Source organism: Rhagoletis zephyria, unplaced genomic scaffold, assembly GCF_001687245.7.
Source record: "Rhagoletis zephyria isolate East Lansing unplaced genomic scaffold, Rhagoletis_zephyria_1.1 Rzeph_scaffold_06515, whole genome shotgun sequence".
Lineage (NCBI taxonomy): Eukaryota > Metazoa > Arthropoda > Insecta > Diptera > Tephritidae > Rhagoletis > Rhagoletis zephyria.
In genome coordinates this window covers 23381-31903 of record NW_016163598.1, presented here as the reverse complement: position 1 = coordinate 31903, position 8523 = coordinate 23381, and the positions used below count along the sequence as shown (strand labels likewise).

Sequence of the window (8523 nt, the reverse complement as noted above, 5' to 3'; positions counted from 1 at the left end):
TCGAGCCGGAGCGGATGACGATGAGTACTGAAGAGCCAAGTGGGGAGAGCACGGCGGGTGGCTCTCACTGCACGTCTATGCCAGCTATGGGCGCTCGCATACGAAACATCGTAAGAGATATATCGCAGATGTAGACCGTTCATCGCAGAGAATATGCGATAAATGGTATGAGATATCTCTTACTCTCATACCATTTATCGCATACCTAACTATGCGTTTAGCCACTGCTTTTTCGTATTTGCTTTGATTCCGAGTAGGAAAGAAGCGGTGTTATTCGGAGAAACGTTGTTCAGACAAAACGAAATAAATTAAATAAAATTTTCGCAACATTTATAAAAAACTTACAACAAATTGGCACTGCAATGGTATGCGATCAAATGCCCACGTACAAAAATTTCCCTGCGATAAGATTTCGCATGCGATAAAGCTGACAGTTCGTATACGAGCGCCATAGCGCAGGTATAGACGTGCAGTCAGGAATGGCGAAGCAACGGTGAGAGCGCTAGCAGCGCGGTGGGTGACTCTCAACTACAGCGGAGCAACGGTGAGGGCGCTAGCAGCGCGGCGGGTGACTTTCAGCTAGGGACAAATCGATACCATCAAGGTATTACTCCAATCAATACTTGTACTTGTATCAATCGAAGTGTCGATACCTACTCAGTATCGGAAAGGTATCGAATACTTCTACATAGAACTACAATTTTGCATATTTTTCAAAGTTATTGTATTTTCATTTCACAAAAATTTGCATTTTTACAAGATTATTTATCTTTTAAAAGTTTTTCATACACACATTTTAAACGAGAACTATTTTTGTGTAGTATTTAATAGACAATTAAATACATTTTTCAAACACTTATACCTAAATAAAGTTTTTTATATAAAATAAATTTAAGAAAAGAACTCCTTTTTTGTTATATTTCCCAAAAACATCAACTTTTCCAAGTGTTTTCCTGAAAGGCGGTTTCGAGATTTTGAAATAGTTTTACCTGTTTTGGAGAAAAGTCTCTCGCAGGGGACAGATGACCCAACAACCTATAAGTATAGACGGACTTGCTTATATAGCTGCGGAATTGTAGTGCGCATATCTTCCCATTCCTCTAATGGGTTGCTTTTCAAAGACGATGTGGGTGAGGAAAGATAAAGAGTCACTTCGTCTCCCGAAGATAAGACAATTTTTGCGCTTTTTTAGTCCTATAACCAACTCTCGATGATGTTGCCAAAAATCAAATTGTTTTGCAGAACTGACTTCTACTTCAAATTCGCTGGATGAATTTAAGGTATCTTCTTTAATGAGATTCCGCAATTTTAGGATAGCTTAACCACATGCAAGCGAATCTTGAAAATTTATGTTCTTAAACCTGGATCCAGGAGAGTGCTTAAAGCTGCATGCGAGTTGTATTCAATTTTACCGAATCTGCAGCTCAGCTCAGATCGAAAAATTTCTGCAACGCTTGTTATTTCTGTATGTGATGATGTAAATTTTCGCAGCGTCGTACTTACACAGTTTATCATTGGACTAACTTTTGATAAAGTTAAATAGTTTTCACCAGATGCCTCTCTGGTCAAATATTCAAACGGCTGTAGGAGATAATTAATTGTTTCAAAATTTCTATTTCCTGACCAGTTGCCATATTTGGACTTATAGAGCTCTCTAGCAGTAATTCCAAACAACTTTTTGCATCTCTAAAAGCGTTCCACCATGTAAAATACCGAGTTCCAGCGCGTGCATACATCGAGTATCAATTTTTTTACGCATCCTTCAGGAATACCTTGTTCTATCTGGATTTTGCGTAGTTTGTCAGAGTTGACTACACTATTTTTTACCCATATAACTACTTTTCTAACTTTGTTGAGCACACTCTCGATTGAAGGATTTTTTAAACCAGCCTGAACTACGAGATTAATAGTATGAGGAAAGCAGGGTAGATGGTGCTTTTGTGAGGCAACCATTCTTACAGCTGCGACCATATTTTGGCCATTGTCTGTTACAATGCATCTGACTTTGGAAATTTCTATGTCCCATTCATTAAGAATTGTTTTAAAAGTTTCATTTATATAATCGGCCGTGTGACGCTGAGATAACTGTCTAGTACCAATAGCACAAGTTACAAATGTACTGTTTTCTAAAAAAAAAATGAACGGTTACACCAAGAAATGACCGTTCTGCCATGGTTTCCGCCCAAATATCTAAAGTTAGGCATACAGTAGGTGGCTTTTGAATCCTTTGTTTGAACATTTCCGCCGAGATGAAATATTTTTCGCAAAGTTTTTTCTTTAAAATATCGCTAGATGGCACTGTGTTCAGAGGGGCTACCTCTTTCATCAGTTTTAGAAACCCTTCTCCTTCCACGACATGAAAGGGTCTCATGCCTTTACAAATGAAGAATCAAATGCACTTAGTTATTTTGTTGTTTTTCGCGCCGCTGTCTAAAAAGAAATTATGTTAAAGTTAATTAGCGTTAGGACTACATATGTATATAATGGATATACCTTTATGAAACTCAATATTTTCGAAAGCAACTTTTATAGTGTTAGCGTCTCTTTCATTCCTTATATCATCGCTTCGTTTGGCACCATCATCGTCCCCTTCCTTCATTTTGCGCCTGTAATTATATGGTATTTTAAAATTAGTTTTGCACTTTGTTTTCGGAAATTCAAAACAACCAAACCAACATTTTATTTAATATTATTCAATTCTAAACAATTTTATTACATAAATATTTATTTACAGTTTCACTATAATTGCATTGAGTACAAACTGTCGCTCAGCATAGAATAGTTATTTCATCACCTTTTTAGTTGTTTTATACTGGTTAACAAAGTATTACTACATATAAAATTTATTTTACTTTACATAGTTACAGAAGTTGCAGCATGTGAACGTACCATAAAAGTTCATTTAGTACATATCACAAAACAATGATACTTACTAGATAGCTTATTACACTTTTCTACAATAATATTGTGTGATTTCAAATGCTTATACTATGTCTCCATTGAGAGATTTATCCATTAAGATTTAATAAATCCCCCCCCTAACTTTAAATATTTAAATAGTACCCTGAAATGCCAGCTTAATAGGGTCGAGGCCCCCCCTAAATTTCATTCTGGCTACGCCGATGCTTATGTATGATTTTACAAATACAGTTGCGGACATTGATATACAGACAGATAAAAGGAAGGTACCAAGCGCAATTTCATTATATGAATTCTGAATATTATTGGCTTCTTATTTGTGGTAAATATGTATGTATAATATATAGTTTGGAAAGTGTAAAGAATGGTACCATATTCCGAATCATTTTCCCGAATTTAAGAAAAATTATCAAAACGGTAAAAAAAAATTTGCGGAAAGAAAATTTTTTATAGAACTCTCTTATTCATAGGAGGGAACCGAGAATCCAATCGTGGGCCTTTGGCATATCATGAATACGAACTGAGTTCTAGAGGATGTTCGGTGCAATGTTATCGAAGCAGAACCATTACCGAAATTTATAAATTTTTTGTCGCAGCGCGTAAATGACTTATAGAAAGCGGAGAAGACTCTGCATGATATTACTATAAAACATTTCTTCTAAATTTTTAGTTTTTAAAATAATATTTTCTTAATTTATTACAACCAAAGTTATGTAAATATGTATTACTAATTTTCCTCCCAAACTAACAAAAAAATATAAAAATCCCTAAAAATACGAAAATTCATGTTTTTATGATAGGCTAGATTTCAATGTCCTCAACTGTATATTGAAAACACAAATGTCATTTGACTTATGGCATGTGAATTTGTGGTTGCCACATCCAACAAATTGTACTTATTGATCAATATTATTGAAGATTTGACGAAGATTTAACTTAAATCTACTGCCTTTCGAGATTTAATTTTATATGATAAATCTCAAAAGATTTAACGTCAAATCTCGTCAGAGGGCTAAATCTTCATTAAATCTCACAATGGAGACATAGTATTATGCAAATTCGATGTGTTGCCACAATATGAAATAGTGTTGTGGCAACGTTTACATGATGCCAAAGAGTCGTCTTTCTTGGAGAAAAACTTCCAAACTCCCGAAGCGGGCGCCATCTAAATAATAAGCATTTTACAAATAACCCACTACGCATTACTAAAAATACTTGCAAATCAACTATTTTACTTTTGATAATAACCTTTTATAAAATATACGATTATATTTTAAATATAAATATGTACCAACTTCGCTTAAAACTTATTTTCAGAAAATATAGGCGCCAGTAATAGGGTTGCTGAAGCAATAAAAGTTTTGCGCTTCCGATACAAGTACTTTTTTTTCGATACCTACTTGGATCGCAGTAAAAAGTATCGAGTACAAAAATACTTGGTAAATTGAGAAAAGTATCGAGTATGTACTTGGCTTTACTTGTATCGATTTATCCCTACTTTCAGCAACATTTCTTCTTCTCTTTCCGGTTCTATACTGAATCTATTCCAGAAACTTTATAGCATGATACAATAATTTTTAGAAGGTAGTTTCACTTCTTCTTCTTATCCGCCATGTTAGCTATCTGACAGAAAACGTGTTTCGTATTTTTTGTTGTACCAACTTTTTCAAAAAAAAAATCCAGCTTTTGACGTTGGAAAAATAAAACAAAGAAAAGCCAAACATATAAGTAGAGAAGTTTTCGAATATTTTGTAATAATTTTCTTCATAAAAAATTAACTGCTGCTTTCGTGGATATTGCAACACACGGAATAGATGTAAGGACACAGCTATAAGAGCCACCGCACACCACAGACTTTATCGGCCGCCTATTTAAGTGATAGGGCTCGCTTGAAATATGTACATAAAGATGTATGGAGGTGCGCACATTACACCAGCTTAATCGCTCTGACCAATAAGTTGTGGTGCAATGGAAAGACTAGCGAGCACATCTAAATTGGCGGCCGATAAAGTCCGTGGTGTGCGATGGATCTAATCCATTATAAACAAGAAATATTGCTGTTATATTTTCATTTTTATGATTTTTATTCATGTGATTAGCAGTGGCAAAAATGTATGTATAAAATAAGTATATTTATATTAAAAATTAAGTGATCAGTTATGAAACATATAAATCTTTACATATTCTGTTAAAAAATATCTAAAATAACAAGCGATAATCCCCAAGTTCTATATCGTAGCAGTGGCCACATTTCGTGTTTGTCACAGACACGGTTTATGTCAAAAATTTTGAAGTGAAACTACCTTCTAAAAATTATTGTATCATGCTTTATAATATAGTTGGTGGCAATTTCAAAATGGATGCGTATAATTATTTTAAAGAAATCCAATATATGTATGTAGACTTATTTCAGACAAAATACCTTAAAAGTAATGCCGAATTTCCACTAGGCATTGAAATGACAAAAAATGTATGCCATTTAAAAAAATGCCATGTGGAAATGAATTTAATGATAATTTTTTTAATGTAATGACACAATTTTCTTCTAATGCCTGACTTTGTCATTTGTCATTTTTGCCATTTAATGCCTAGTGGAAATCCAACATAACTTTCACGATAGCAATTTAAGTGAAAACTTATTTTTGTTACTTGAATTTATTACAGTAAAAGGCGCGAAATGGATCTGGCAGTTCATTTATCGGTAGTGATTTGAGATTTACCCCTGCACAACTCAACCCTGGTGTCTCCGAATGAAGCTTTAATGCATAATAATACTGGCAAATTACATCCATTGGGCCAATCGTAACACACAAGAGCTAGATATACTCAATGGTGCAACAGGTCGATTTAATCAGACATTCGTGGCGCCTTTTCTAACTTGGCGATTATTCGTAATTACTCCAGCGCCACCAGGAAGCTCTTTTTTGCAATAGTATTGCCTTTACCGTTACCAATACACATTTTGAATATTAGCCAAATTGGATCATAAATAAGATTTTTAGTAATAACTCAACTACTGCGCCAACTGGCAGGTGAAATTGAGAAACTCCAGAGAGCCACTCAAAAACACACAAAAAACTTAGTTAAAATCCGTCCCGGAATTTAGGATTTCACTCACAAACACGCCTACAGAAGAATTATATATACGTTTGTACGGCGCCACGCCCTCTTATCAAATAACACATTTTTCTCCATGAGTATAAGATTGATTTCATATATCACACCACACTTGAACACTTCCGTTCTCAGGCTTTGCGAACAAAAAAAAAACGGCTTTCAAAATGTACATTAGTATATACCAGGGGTGGGTAAGGCCGAGGCCGAAAAGAGCCACATGTAAATTCTATATGCTAAAAAGATCCACAAGAAAAACAAGAAAAAAAATAATAATAAAATTTCTGTTAATTGTTGGTTAGTCAATAGGTACTAGCCCAGTAAAATTAGATAAATTTGGTAGGAAAATTAAAAAAAAAATGCAACAGCGATTTTTTGATGCAATTTACTTCTATTTGACACGTAGATCATGGATCCACAGTCTTGCCCCTAGATTTCATTTGGCAATATTCCGCCATCTTGGATTAAGTTTTACTAGGCTATTGCTCACAGTATTTCAAATGTGTTTTTTTTAAGATTATAAAAATTAAATTAAGCGAATACAAAAAGCAAATCCCACGGTGAAATTAAAAACAGGTGAAGTAATAAAGCAGCTTTCTCGTTATATTCTCTTGAAATTAGAAAAAAATTGCAATTGTTTAGTTCTTATTCATACGACCCATTAATTCTAGAATTAATAAAAAGAAAAAATATTTTTTGCTGTAAAAATGGCCCACCCGTGACGATGAAATACCCCATATACTTATATGTGTACATACTAACAGCTGCACAAGCACTGCCAGCCATTAGCTCTTATTTCAAGCACTGTATCTTCCCTTCACACGTATAACAAATCAACTGCTACACTGACGAAAGGTTTTGTCATGCGAACGAATGCTGCACGACAGGCAAAAGAACAACAGAATAAAACTGAAGAAGAACCAAACTGAAGTAGAACTAGGAATGTTCAATATCGTATCGATTTTTCTGAATATCGATGTTTCATCGCACGATAATCGGTTTTTTGAATCGATATTCTAAGGTCGATATATCGAAGACATCGATACTTTACCCGCAATATCGATATTTAAGTTGAAATTTATTTTTCATCGAAGTGTATGGAAAAATACTAAAGTTGGTTTAATAAACAGCTTGTGTGATTTATTTAGCTCTTAGGTTTGACAAACCGCTTGAGTCGACCAGCATGCCGTTTTAATCCTCAGTAAATATACAAGATGGAAATAACACAATTAGTTGAGTTGATAACCAGGTCTAATATTCTATTCAATCTGAGTAGGATTTTCTACATCGATTTTTCCGATATCGATATTGTTCACCTCGATATATCGCCATATCGAGTTTACATGCATGAATTAAATCGACTCAAGATATCGATACTTTCTTAAATATCGAACATTCCTAATAGGGCATTCACACGAGGCGATTTTACAGGCAACAAAAGTTGAATACGAAGTTGAATGAGAAGTTGAAAGTGAAAAAGTTGCCATCCCTATTCAGACGAGGCGATTTTCGATTCATCACGAATCGTTATTTACATTATTGAAAATGAATTTAAATCGCAAAATTTTATCAATTGGCGTAAATTTGGTAAGCCAAGCGTTGGTAGAAGTGCTTTTAGCGAAGCTGAAAGATAAAATAAGAGTAAAAAAGTAAAAAAGAAAAAAAAGTATGTATACAGAACAGTGTTGGCATTTTTTGGTACAATTGTACTTGTTTGATACAATTTCATTTACAATATACTTTCCTACTACGAAGTACTTTTTAATACAATTTTGTAATGAATACTAAAAATATATAGCTCTGAAAATTCACAGCAAGAAATTTTTTGTATTCTCTTATGTTCGCCTGTTCATATTTACCTTTGTAAGTTTTGAAAAATGGCTTGAACGAACCAGTATAGTATAGCCTAGGCAAATTTTTAAAGAAGCTTTTCGATACTAAGTTTTATTAAAACAAAATGTCGAAGTCAGCTTCATATAGCAACAAAGTCTTCGTTAGTTATAAGAAGAGATTTTCTTAAATTTAATACCTTTACGGCACTGACATATTAACAAGATTTTACTATTTATTTTATTATTTTTTAATTTTAACTATCTGTTTATAAAATATAATGTATTCTTTAAGAAAAACTGTATAAACCCAAGATTAAATCTATGCGAAACATCCAAAAACCAACATACTTTCGTAAAAATTTCAAGCTTTATTAATATTCTTTAGTTTTTAGCCCATTCAATTTTAGTATAATAAAGTGCAAGTTTAAAGTAGCTGGGACTTACCGTTGAACTTGGCAATTTTTTTTTGTCGACGATGTCAGCTATTTTCTTCCATACGAAGTGTGTTCGACGATTTTTTTATATGGAGAAAATTAGCAACACCTTCATCAAAGAAATCTTAAAAAACTTATATTAAAATTTAATGGGCTAAAAAACCGCATACTCAAAATAAATCTAGGAAATTGAATTAAAAAGCTCGAAATTTTTAAGAAAGTGT

General features: G+C 33.6%; 1 long non-coding RNA gene across 1 annotated transcript; it reads right to left on the bottom strand.

Moving 5' to 3' along the window:
• Positions 1 to 1519: 1519 nt before the first annotated feature.
• LOC108373258 (uncharacterized) lies at positions 1520 to 7207 on the bottom strand. Its single transcript, XR_001848947.1, has 3 exons — positions 6792 to 7207; positions 2494 to 2606; positions 1520 to 2430 (listed from the first exon to the last, which is right to left on the bottom strand). It is a non-coding gene; the product is annotated as an uncharacterized LOC108373258 (long non-coding RNA).
• Between the last annotated feature and the right edge of the window lie 1316 nt (positions 7208 to 8523).